This window comes from Bacillus rossius, chromosome 16 (assembly GCF_032445375.1).
Source record: "Bacillus rossius redtenbacheri isolate Brsri chromosome 16, Brsri_v3, whole genome shotgun sequence".
Lineage (NCBI taxonomy): Eukaryota > Metazoa > Arthropoda > Insecta > Phasmatodea > Bacillidae > Bacillus > Bacillus rossius.
Window position 1 is genome coordinate 32,750,317 of NC_086343.1, and position 12,574 is coordinate 32,762,890.

General features: G+C 39.6%; 1 protein-coding gene across 1 annotated transcript in view; it reads right to left on the reverse strand.

Moving 5' to 3' along the window:
* The window catches only part of LOC134540409 (uncharacterized), a 214,367-nt gene extending 209,866 nt beyond the window's left edge, over positions 1-4,501 (reverse strand). Inside the window, exon 1 of the mRNA XM_063383130.1 lies at positions 4,332-4,501. The gene's annotated coding sequence lies outside the window, so the exon portion shown is untranslated. The remainder of the gene's footprint in view (positions 1-4,331) is intronic.
* Between the last annotated feature and the right edge of the window lie 8,073 nt (positions 4,502-12,574).

Here is a 12,574-nt window from a genome sequence, read left to right on the forward strand (position 1 = left end):
TGCCGTAGTTGCACCAGCGAGCGACGAACTTCGGTGAAGTTCGGAACAGTTCGGGCCACGGAATGAACTGGTGTGAATCTTAGGGTAGTATTCCAAGACATTCGGGTACGGTAGCGAATAAGCACTACCTTTTTTTCGGATAAAACTGTAACATTAACTCGCAGACCGTATTCCAGAACATGACCAAAACCCGATCCCTGTTAGGTAACGAAAAAGCAACCGTTTTAACAAACTGTGCCCTGCACGATGCTAGAAACTAATTTCAATTGCATTCTAGGGAACGTTTGGCAACCATTGATACATTGCTACGCCAAATATCATACAGACAGCAGCTCTATCGTGGGAATTAAATTGTATTTCAATTTTCTCAAATACTTGTAAAGTTGCGATTATTTGTTATGACCATTTACTTTTTTTTAATATATTCCAGAATAGTTTCGCTATCATAAAGTTTCATTCGGCACACCAACACGCTTGGTACGTCACCCGATGATCACAAAAATGACGACATACGATTTAATGATGCCAAATGCGATTCAGCCATCTGGACGAAATCAACGAAAAAGTGAGCTCTGCTAAAGCCTTATTTTTGTGTCTTGGAATGCCGACCTTAAGCTTATCGTTAAGAAACACTCCAGTAGGGATGGCAAAAATTTTACATATATCGATGTATCAGTCGTTCGATATATCGTTTATTAATATTCGTCCGTGCTGTTGTTGTGGTGTCCAGAATAATCTGTTTTGTTACACCGCTGGGTTTCACCTGTGCCTACCGGTTTAGTATCATCGTTGGGTGCGTCTGTTTGAACCTATGTTGACCAAGGTCGTCCCGTTACGCACATTGTTCCGTTACGCTGTGTCCCGTTAGGCTCATTGTACGCTTGCGCCGCATATATCTCTCTTCCACTCGATTGGAACAACCATCGATTTGACTTTTTCGAGGCACATTAAACTTGAAACACTCCCATTCGTTTCCTACTTTTCCTATCATCGTCCTATCCTTAACAGAATAACACAGATTGGAAGTTAAATAGCAAACATGTATAAAAGTTATAGTTAAAATAATCTCTTCGTTAAAGTAATAAACATATTTGAATTAATGAGTGCAAATAAAAGTAAATTTATCAATTAAATTGTAGATTTCATTTCACTCCTTCTTTGTATCCATACAAAATAGTGATAATTCAATAAAAATGATTCAATTTTATTCATAAAAGTATGCAATCATTTCATCAATGTTTTGTTATGACGTTGTCACGTTAAACTATCGTCCGTAAACCGACTTTACAGACAACCATTTTTTTTTACTTTATTTACTGTCCTTTTTGCTATTGTCTCGTCGTTTTAGTCCCCTGTGTCCGCCTGTGTTGCAATATATATATTTTTTTAATAATCCCTTCCATGGCATTTTCTGTGGTGTTCATGTTTTAGTTTTTTTGGCGTCGGCTGATTTTAGCTTGTTTTCTGGGTGTTTGCATGTTCATCCTTTTTGCATATCATCTTTTTTGTCTGTTATTGAGTTTTCTAGTGTTATGACACCGGTGTAACCAGCAATTGCGGATGTCCAAGGTAACATCTTGAAACAATATGTATCCTACAGGAACAGGAGGTTTTAGGAGCCTACGGGAAGCACTAAATAAGAAATCTATTTATGGTCACAAGCAAGTCGTGGTTCCTTAATTATACAATACATATAAATTTAATTAATAAACCTGATTCAGATATAATATTGTCTAGTTAAACCATTACGACCTCTATAATGTTATAAGAATTTTATTCTGAGAAACCCCTAAGAGACAAAACATATGTAGTAGAAAACAAGTTATTATATTCCAAGAACGCGTTAGCAAACCGTATCACCAGCCATTTTTACAGAGGACCCAATTTCTGTATATCATATAAGCGCACACACATATATGATGAATGTATGGCCTGAGGGAGGGGAAGGGGGTGGAGTTCGTAATTACTTTGCTCACTGTTTGCTTTAAAATTATTTCCTTTTGTTAGTGAGAATGAAAAAATTAGTTTTTTTATGGGGGGGGGGGGGGTAAATATATTTATCCTTCCCCTTGCGTACGCCTCTGTGTATATCAAAATTGTAACCAAACACATACGTCGTCCATTGACATTTGGTGAATTTACATGTCCCAGTTGATCAATTTACGTCATCAAATGAAGTAAAATGAACAAATTAAACGTAATGATCAAATTTATGAATCTCTTTTATCCGCCACTGACCTTACGTCCTTTTTACAAAATCTGTAAGGTGATAGTTAAAAAAATATTGGTTATTTTAAATCCTACAACCTCCGGCCACATTTGATTGATTTCATAAGACATAAAACTTCATGTAAGCGTGATAAATACATCATTATAACGTTAGATTTCTCATATATGAAGACATATACCAGAGAGAATACATAATATAGTTTGGTATATCAATTAAAAAAAAATAACTAATGGGGTTTGAACACTACAGACCTTGGTATCTGTATTACGCTCCTCAATGACATTAAGAGCAATATTCGATAATAAATACTGGATTGTCTACACAGCATAGGAATGTATAGGGGCTAAATACAAAGGCTCATCAAAGTTTTAAAACTCACAAGCTGATATAGGCTAGCTGTAATGTAGCCTTTGTAATGAAGTCACTCTTTTTATTTCTTTGTTAAGCGTACAGATGATTTGAATACACCGCAGACAATGAGGTACTTACAGAGAAAGAAGAAGCAAAATACCTACATTGCGGATAAGTATGCTTAATCTGCAGTGGGAGTCAGGGTCATCGAGAGGACATTACAAGAGAGAGGAGAGAGAGAGAGAGAGAGAGAGAGATTAAGTTTTGGGAATTTGTTGTGTATGAGTTTGCTCTGAAAGTAGCCGAAATTACAATTTAATCGCCGATAGACGCGTTATGCAGTACATGTAGTTAACATTTACAGTTATGACCTTGGTAACGCTTAGCTTAATTTTTTTTTTTTAAATTTTGAATTTAAAAAATTGTACATTAAGTTGGGGAAAGTATTTACCCCTGGATCCTTAGTTTCACTCCAAGGGCCTGGGAATAAACAAATTAAAAAAAAAAAAACAGAAGCGTGGACGAATTTCTACATCTGCAGCGGGCGTTCACAAACACATTCAATTTTTTGTCGTATTTATAAAGGTATCAACATTAAACTTTCCGAGGATATTTTTTAAATTACACCTGACGTAAATTTTGACTAATCACCGTGTCTGCACTAATACCCACATAAATAAAGAACTGATAAACGCGTGTTCATTTTCTGTACTTTTGTTTTAGGTACACTTCGACCACGTTGTTAGTGTGATAAGTAAACACAACACTGAGAAGCAAAAGGTACATGCCTTAGTGACCAGTTGTTTAGTGTTTCCCGTGAATCTAGTTTCAAAAAAAAGTGAGGTTATGTTGCGTGAGAAAAACAAAAGCGATTGGCGTTGAATACTGGGGAAAAAATGATTAAGCTGACGAAAGGTAGGTACAGGGTTTCTACGGTTTGAGAGGAAAGCGACGGGACAAGCTCCACAAAGCAACAGCTCGAAACGGTGTGAGGGGGAAGGGATAGAAAAATTGTTGAGGGGAAAAGAAGGGGAAGCAGCTCTCAGCAGGTTACAACTTTCTCTTTTTCTTGAGGCTGATTGCAGCAAGCGGTCCGCGGCCTATGCAAATGGTTGCGCTACAGATGTTGCGACACGGCCAAAACACAGCTTCCAACCCTTTCTGCGTCACTGGTATTCGTATTTAAAAATAAGTTACTATTTACTTTGTCCTCTATCAGTCCTTTAGCCCGAAGTTGAAAGGTAGGGGAAAAAAAAACATCAACAAACCGACGCCTAGATCTACAGTACCAGTAAGTAGGCGCCTACAAATAAAAACAACAATGGCTAAAAACAACAATTAACGGCTGTTTCGCGCAGAGAGTCGAGAGAGAGAAAAAAAGTAAAATGTACCATACAACTGTAGCTAATATAGGACAGGAGCGTACGTAGAATTTTATTTCGGTTGTGGCCCGAAAAGGGGTAGAAGGGGGGTGGAGGGGGGGAGCTATAGAACCACTTTGCCTGTTTTCAATTTCTAATTGTTGGTGGGAAATGATAGATTTGTTTAAGATTTCATTGTAGAAGGGGGGTAAGGAACATGTCCCTCCCACCGCCCTCCCCTGCACTAAATTCTCACCATTACTCCGTACCAACTTGATATTTCGAACTGAAGAAATGTAGACAAGTCGAAGTAAGCGTACTTATAGGTTATGTTGGCACTGGCTCGCGCGCTAGACACAACACCCTGGCTGCACGGAGCAGGGACTCACCAGGTGAACAGCTCTCGGTGCAGATGGACGCGCGGGCTGGCAGACGGCGGGCCGGAGGGAACAACGCGCGCACAGACACAAACACTGGCCGACTGCAGAGGAAGTTGGAACGGGCTAGTCCGCGGGCGGCAACACGCACGCTCCCGGCGACAGCTTCGCAGCGACTGGACGAGCTCCCGGGAGTGGGGCGCGCGGCCTAGCGGCACTTTCACCCGCCAGCTCTGACGTCACGACCAACCACGTAACTGTTCACAAGGTCGCGCGCCCCCCTCTCCTCGCTCGCCCCTCTACCCTACCCCGTTAGCATATCGTGGTGGTTACTGGGAAAACTTGCTGACAAGCACCTATGTTCATCTCAAAAAATTACACCAGATTCTACTATCACATGAAGGAAATGGGGTGGTAAAGCCTAAAGCACAGAAGGCAGAGTAGGGTGTACCAAGTAAGAGCGTCCACATAATAGTTTGAAAAAGGAAAAAAAAGGGGGGGGGGGGGGGGCTAGACCTGGGGGTATGGAGTATTTTTAATTTTTGAAGGACAAATGGTGAATGGCCTTAAAAACATGTTCCAGTTATGCTATACAGAAAAATATTTTAGTATTTAACCACTTCTACGTATTACCGACTTTTAATTATTTTTTTTTTAAAGAAACTGGACATCACTATTTTTTTTTTTCTTTCCCCGAGAGCTAGAAGGTTTGGGGGCGTCTTCCCCCTCACCTTGACTCCGGGAATGGGCGCCCTTGGTACCAAATGCTGAGTGGGGAGAGCTGAAATAATACTATGGCTGTGACGATAGGGGAACGGAATGTATTGGAGGAGTATGTGCTGGGTAGGAGTGCCACCGGGTTTTCGCCCAATCGCAGCAGTGATTGATGATAATAATAATTATCGTGGAACACAAATTTTCAGTACATAAGGTACTCAAAGACATAAATTAGGTATTGCACGTAATAGTATCTACCAATGTTCTGGGGAAATTTAAAACTATAATTTTTTGTGTTAACTGCTATTTAGCATGGGTATTCAAACATTTGCATGAGCCAGCAAAAACATAAGTTTCTTACCTTAAGATTTTAATGGTCACGTTTTAAAATTATAGCCAGAAAAGCAGTTTTGGCACCAGAACATGAAAAACTTACAAACAAAATCCGATAATTTGTAAAGTAATTGGCAATGCTGTTGTCAGGAACCAATCAATCTTTTGCTCCGAGTGGTTTTGAAAAACCGGGCTGGTCAGACTGGAACTGAAACCCAAATTTCCCAAGATACAGTCACCATCCTGTGAAGCTAGGCAGTGGACACAGATTTGATTTAAGCATGGAGACTTTAATGAATGTATAGCAAGCTAGCTTCCAGCATCCAGTAAAAAAAAAATATGTGTTTCATCCTCGGAGACATCAAATACATCAATTATTTGCTTAACTTATGTTCAGGGCCTTTGAGAAGGAGGGTGAGGATCAGGGCACCAGGGGGAGGGGGGAGGAGAAACCTGCTGAGTTTTGACATTTTTTTAATGTTGTTATTTACCTTGATGATGGGACAAAAATTACAAGTCTATTGGTAATAACATTCATTGGAAACCTTTCAAGTTATGTGATACACTTAGCTCAAGTTCACACTTATGGCTATTGTAACGGTTAGTATTTAAACATCTTTTCTTAATTGCAGAATTTTTAAAATTGTACATTAAGTAATGAGGAGGGGACCCAGCCCTGGGATTCTCTCAATGGCCCCACCTACATACTAATAAGTGAAGGATTGTTTGATCTTGGTAGACTTCAAGTCACATAACTCACACCTCATAAAGAGTAAAATAACTGCCATTATCAAAATACTCATTACCTTTACCGATTTTTTTGTTATTTAGTAAATTCTATGCATTTTCTCAAGTTTTGGGTGTGTTTGAATCAAAATAAAATAACCAGTGTTATGTTAAAGATGTTGAAGTGTAATATAATACATCAGTTTCTTTGTGTTCAATATAATTGTGTGTTCGTGACCCAATTACAGGCTGGAAATGACTGTGGATAAGGACTTACCTTCCGAGACCAAAGGACCATACCAGTACTTGGTTTAGCCAGGGTAGACGTGATTTTCCTTCCACTGGCATTCCATTCTCCTTCAGCCAACCACTAAGTAACCAGGGGCGTAGCCAGGGGGGGGTTTTAGGGGTTCAAACCCCCCCCTTAGCCCTAAATCTTTAATTAAATTTCTTATTCATCACTCAAACAAATTTCATATTAAAAATTAATAAAATTTTTACCATTACAATATTTAAATTTAAGTACCGAAAACTACTAAAATAGCACTATTTTACACCTTAAAATCAAAATTTTCCCGGGGGAGGACCCCCGGACCCCCCGCTTTAATACGGGGGTGGGGGGGGCATGTTTCTTAACACCCCCCATACACAAATCCTGGCTACGCCACTGTAAGTACCACCATCCCCCGCTGTTCAAACCAGGTCCCACTCACTGGATGCCGTACAGAATAAATGCAACCATGATTTATGAATATCAAGGCCACTCTACCCAGACTATGTAGTGCTGTTCTATATATAGCAATGTTGGAAACAAATGTTTCTCTGTTGGAAAAATTATCCAAAAATTATTTGTAAGATGTTTACTACTTAACACTAAGAGAATAAAGATGTGATAAATAATTAAACAAACATTTCATGACATAAAAAAATACTGATGATACCTATGTATGATTATACACAATTAAATCAAATAATTTTGTTTATTCTATGAGTTATTTACATGCCTACCTTACCACAGATAAATACAGTAGCCTTGTTTATCCAAGCCTTCACTTATCTGACATTCAGTATTATCTTCAACATCCACAGTGAAAAACCTCATCAGCCAAGAATTAAAATTTGGGAGCATAAGCATAGTAATTTTTTTTTTGTTTAGCCAGTTTCTTCCACAACTGATTCATTAGCCCAACTTTTTTTGTTGCCTGGCTTCTGAGTTGAAGCTGTGTAGAAGGCGAAGATATCACCGACGTTCCAGTCAACGTTGCAGTCGCCTTCAGCAAGGAGCAGTTTTCTACAGCCAAGCCACTCCAGACAATGGCCGTGAAAGCCTGCGATCCTTACTAATTTTTTCTGTGGTTTTGTTGTAACACGATTATTAGTAAGTACGTAATAATTTACAAATACTTACTATGCGCCATGGTTACATGGTGCAGAGACTTGAACTGTAGACAAGAGAGATGCTGGGAAGATCTGAGCAATAGGAATGAAGTTTATGAGGAGTGTGTTGGTAGTTATGGAGCGAGACAGGATCGAACTGAGAGGGTGCAGGCAAGGACCTGAATGAGGTCTTGGAGGAAGCAAGAATGAGATGGAATGGTCATGTACAGGGAATGGAAAAAGAGAGGCCGCCTAGGAAAATGGAGTGCAAGTACACAGGAAGAAGACCCCAAAGAAGAAAAAAGAACAATGAGAATGTGGGAAGAACAGGAGTGAAGGAGAGAGAAGAGGGATGGAACAGAGTGAAGAAGGAGAAATGATGGAGGGACAGAGAAAGATACTTTGCTGACTCTGTCGCAAGCTAGAAGCAGTTGATAACTATAACATGATTATTATGTGTAAAATTAAATCAAAGTTTGACGTTTAATAGGCTTTCTTCTGAACACCTCCCTATCATCTGAAATTTTTGCTTATCCAACGTTCTACCAGTCTGTTTTAAGTCTGTAGTAAGTTCTGGTCCATGTCACATGCACAGTGACAAAATGAACAAAGCTACTTATTAGCTAGTCGCCTAAAGTACGGCTGACACTATGATCAATATATTACATGTAATATGAGCCAAAGTGTACCATCCACAAATGAAATGCCAATAATACAATTTAAAAAATCTTTTTATTTGTACCATTATGGCTATTGTTAGAACAAGGAGTTTAAAACTTTTAACTAACACAAGTAAGACATCAATGAAGAATAAAAAAAATCATATTGAAAAGAAAAGTCTTTAAAATAAATAAATAAAACAAAAGAAGATTTGATTTCAATAAATCAAACAATAACAATGTTCAGTTGTGTTTCTCATGATCAGAAATTTTAATTCCCAACTTACCTTTTTACATTATAATGGTTAGTAACTGTTAACTATCAGTATTTTTTTTTTTTTTGCGTAAACAAAGAAAATATTCCATGTAACATTTTCCTACACTTGGTGCATACTTGATGCACTTAAGTCTGTTTCACAAGGGTGGTTCTTCACAACACCGCTGTGTGAAATCTCTATGCAGCAGCCTTTGTGTGAGATGCATCAAGCCATTTGGAGGCTTTCACGCAAACAGTGAAAAACTGCACCTCCAGTCTGCTTTTGGAGTCCAAAGATAACATGTCTCAACGATGAATCTGTTCGAAGATTGACAAAGCGCTGCGACAAACCATCAATGCAGAGACAAACCTTAAAAAATTTTACTCAGTTGGATACACTTACACTGTGGATTGTGAAATGACAATAGTTTAGACTAAAAAATTGTAAAGAAATTTATTTAGTAGTTACCAATCATACATCTCCTTTGCCTGAATAATTTTCCACTCTCTCATTAAAAAAAAAACCACACTAACAGTACAACCTACGTGTGTTTCATAAATTAACAGAGCCAGAGTACTTACACAGTTTTGTCACTATGCACAATTGTCAGTCTAGGGCCAGTTGGAATTTATTAACCATGGTGAATTTAAGACTTTGAATTGGAATAATTCCTTATTTCTCAAAAATATAGGTACTCAAAAATTGATTAAGTGTCCTGGCATCTGTTCTCGATGGATGAACCATTCACACTTTGTGGACTTGGCAAAGTGTAGGTAGTTTTTAGTTCTTTATCAAAAAAATCTTGGGCAGATACTTACTTCTACATACAAACACATAGGAAATATTCATGTGTCAAGTTTCTGAGACGGTCAACATTGGCTTCCACAAGAAATTTCATTGATGACAGAACAAAAGTGTTCATAAAAGTGTTCACAGATAGTAAGACCCATGCATGCATGCAAGCCTTACTCAAGAGGTGATGCCATGGATATTAAAAATTGCAGATAAATAATTCAAAATCGTTGATAATTTTAAGATCACAGATTCATGTGAAAGTTGTTGACAATTTGTTAGTATGAAATTAATCAATTTAAATAATTGAGGTCCTCCAAACAAACTTATTTTTTTAAAATAACAATAATACCTCCTCATCAAAGGAAGTTAGAACTTTGAGTGTTTATGAACTTTTCAATGGTTTTTACAAGAAAATAAATTAAATAGCATAAATCGCTCAATGACACACGCGATTTAGTGAAATTCACACCGGAAGTTCATTTGTAGTATTTTCTTATGGAAAATATAATATACATTTGTAAGTTATGAATTTATTTAAATTGGTAAACATTTGTTGACTAAATATATTTGCAAAAATGTTAGCATGTTGTGGATCAAATAAACATAAATAAACAGTGGCATTGCTTTAGCAAGTCCATTTCAACCACCATGTTAGTGGACTGTTGCACCAAAACAATTTTTTCTGTCACAGTGTAACACTTTCACTATGGTTACAAATTTCTGAACAAAACTTTATCAAGGATGATTATTACTGTCTTGTTTTTGCCATAAGAATACAAAATGACTTTGTGAAAATTAACAAAATGTATGTGCGAAGTTATGTATTCATATTCAGAAGTGTTGTGTATGGTCCAGAAACTGTTGTGTGTTGTTCCGAACAGTGTGGTTGTGTTAGGTTGGCAGTGTGTGTGTTTAGTATGTTGGTTGTCTGGCGTACCACGCCAGTTGTAAACAGTCTTGTGTGCAGTAAACAGGACATGTAATAGTGGCGACGAGGATTAAGTATTCCAGCTAATTGCCGCAGGGAAATGGGAAAATGGCATTAATTGGCTCAATTGGAGAGTTTGATTTGGGTCGGGAATCGTGGAGATCGTACCGCGAAAGGCTACAGTTCTATTTTGTTGCAAACAAAATTAACGAAGATGTTACGAAACGTGCTGTATTTTTTACCATGTGTGGTGCTAAAACTTACAATTTGGTGACATTGTTACTAGCACCAACATCTACGGATGCTACATCACTTAACGATGTTCTCAGCAAGCTTACGGACCATTTTGAACCTAAAGCCAGTGAAATTGTAGAGACGTATAAGTTTTTGAAGCGGGACCAAAACGACGGGGAATCTATTGCTGTTTATGTGGCTGAGCTGCGCAGATTAAGCGTTCACTGCAATTTTCCGAATCTCAAACGCATGTTGCGCGATCGTTTGTTCTGCGGGGTTAAAGATTGCGAGGTACAACAGGCGTTGTTGGCCAAAGATAAACTAACCTTCAAGGATGCGGTAGACATTGCGACGGCAGCGGAGGCAACCGGGCGGGACCTGGTCGAGTTGAGAGGCAAAGATATTCCGGAATCATCTGGTGACGTATGGAAGGTCACAGCGGGCACAGAAACGAAGCCTCTAGGAGGGAGTAAAGCTCAGCAGGGCGCACAGTTACCCCAGAACCGAACTTGTTGGCGTTGTAATGGCAGTCATTCTGCCGATAAATGCTGGCACACCTCTACGGTCTGTAGATTTTGTAATAACCTGGGTCACATTGAAAGAAGAGTCAAGTGCCACCTCGAGCAGTGGTAACTGGCGCGTCACGGAAGGAGGCACACCAGGTACAACATGTGTATGGGGAGACATCTGACCCAGATGAGGGTGAGTACACCATGTATAATATGAGTGATAAAAGCAGGCGTGGTCCACTGTGTGTGGAGGTTAGGTTGGATGGGAAACCAGTCACCATGGTAGTTGACACAGGAGCAGGTTACTCTATTATTAGTAGACAGACTTTCAAACGGTTATGGCCAGAAGAGCCGCCCCTGATGAAGGGTAATTTAGTGTTACGTACTTGGTCGGAAGAACCACTGGAGGTGTTGGGCACTAAACAGGTGGAGGTACAGTTCAAGGCCAGGAAAAGTATACCTCTGGAACTGTTGGTAGTACAAGGTAAGGGCCCTAGTTTGTTGGGCCGTTTGTGGCTAGAGCCACTAGGCATAACACTAGTTGGGGTTAATCGTGTTGGGGTATGCTGCAATGACAACATGTTAGATATTATGTTGAAGCAATACCCCTTAGTGTTCAGGACAGATGAACTGGGGACGTAAAGAGGACCAAAAGTGTCACTAGCGGTAAAACCCAGCAGTCAACCTGTGTTCAGGAAGTGCAGATCGGTAGCGTTTGCACTGAGGGAAAAGGTTCGCTGTAAGATTGATAGACTGGTAAAACGGGGTATGTATGAACCAGTAGCTTTTTCAGATGGGCAACTCCATTAGTGCCTATAGAGAAACGTGATGGATCAGTGAGGTTGTGCGGGGACTATTAGAGCACAGTGAACAATGTTGCGTTAGCGGAAGTTTATCCCTTGCCTACTATCAATGAAGCTTTTGCAATACTGGAAGGTGGACAGATTTGTATGAAACTTGACCTTGAGGAGGCTTATTTGCAGGTGATGGTGGACGAGGTGATGGCAGAGTTACTAACGGTTAACACCATGAAGGGGTTGTTTCGGGTACGGTGACTGCCTTTTGGGGTCAGTAGTGGCCCCGCCATCTTCCAGCGGCTAATGGAAATGTTGCTAGCCGGAGTCACTGGTACAGTGGTATTGTTGGACGATATTTTGGTCAGTGGTAGGGACGAACAGGAATTGATGGTACATGTTGAGGAAGTGCTGAGGAGACTATAAATTGCAGGGTTGGTACTAAAAAGGTAAGAGTGTCAGTTTGCGGTGAATGCAATCATTGGTCATTGGGTCATTTAGTGGATGGTAATGGGGTCCACCCCCTTCTAAGCAAAGTAGAAGCCATACATAAGGCACCAGTGCCACAGAACAAGAAAGAACTACAAGCTTTCTTTGGGCTGCTAAACTTTTATACCAGGTTCTTGAAAGGTCGAACTGAAGTCTTGGAACCGCTGCATCGGTTACTGGATGATGCTGCAAGATGGAAATGGACAGAGAGACATGTTGAAGCCTTTGAGAAGGCAAAAAAGCTTTTGCAGTCTGATGAAGTGTTGGTACACTATGACTTGGATAAACCAGTGGTTGTGACATGTGATGCCTCGGACTATGGAGTTGGAGAAGTATTGGCACACCAGATGGTAGATGGCTCGGAGGCACCCATAGAATTTGGATCCAGGACATTGCAAAGAAGAGAAAGAATTTATGCACAACTTGATAAGGAAGCT